General features: G+C 48.3%; 1 protein-coding gene across 5 annotated transcripts in view; it reads right to left on the bottom strand.

The window, feature by feature from the left end:
• LOC108746888 (DNA N6-methyl adenine demethylase-like) overlaps positions 1-735 on the bottom strand; it is a 47,440-nt gene that overhangs the window by 8,267 nt on the left and 38,438 nt on the right. The window lies entirely within an intron of this gene.

Here is a 735-nt window from a genome sequence, read left to right as displayed (position 1 = left end):
CCTGTCCCGCGTTTCTCGACGAAATAGAGCGAGAAAACAGCGAGCGAGAGAGTGAGAAAGAGAGAGAGAAAGCGAGTTGGGATGGAGACGGCGTCGAAGGGAAAAAAAGGACATATGGAAGCACAGCGAGGCAGCGAAGGAACCGTCCGCAACGGTGCGAGTCGAAGGAGAAGAAAGAGCCGGCAACCTCGCAGCCAGACTGTAAAACTTCGTGTAAAACGAGAATCAGGACTATTGGTTCGTTCGTTCATTTACCGCGGTCGATCTTTTGTCATTCGCTCACAGCGGTTGCCCCATAAATTACCAACGAATAACACATCCTTTAGAAACGAGATGAACATTCGAACTTCGAACAGCGGGGAAATTCGTTTTTGGATCTTTAGGTAGTCGGGAGGAAATCATATTTGCTTAGTCATTCTAAATTGATGCTTAGCTATCGGAGTTTCCGTGTGAGCAACCCCCGCGTTAAGCGATTACACACGTGACTCCAAAATCCAAAAGCGCTGATAGAGCACACCGCACTCGCAAATAGATAAGAGGCTTAGGTCCCGCGTTTATGCATGCGCTTATATATGCATGCGATAGAAAGCAATCGTTAATGTCAGAAAGAAGCAAGTGTGGACCCTTTCTGTCCGACGTTTAACGCGTTATCGCATACGAGCTATTGAATCAAACGGCTCGTGCCGAACGTTCGATCTCCCCGAGAGTCGTTTATCTCAAGGCTTGGGGGAGTCG

This window comes from Trachymyrmex septentrionalis, unplaced genomic scaffold (genome assembly GCF_001594115.1).
Source record: "Trachymyrmex septentrionalis isolate Tsep2-gDNA-1 unplaced genomic scaffold, Tsep1.0 scaffold19, whole genome shotgun sequence".
NCBI lineage: Eukaryota > Metazoa > Arthropoda > Insecta > Hymenoptera > Formicidae > Trachymyrmex > Trachymyrmex septentrionalis.
This window is presented reverse-complemented; position numbering and strand designations above follow the sequence as displayed.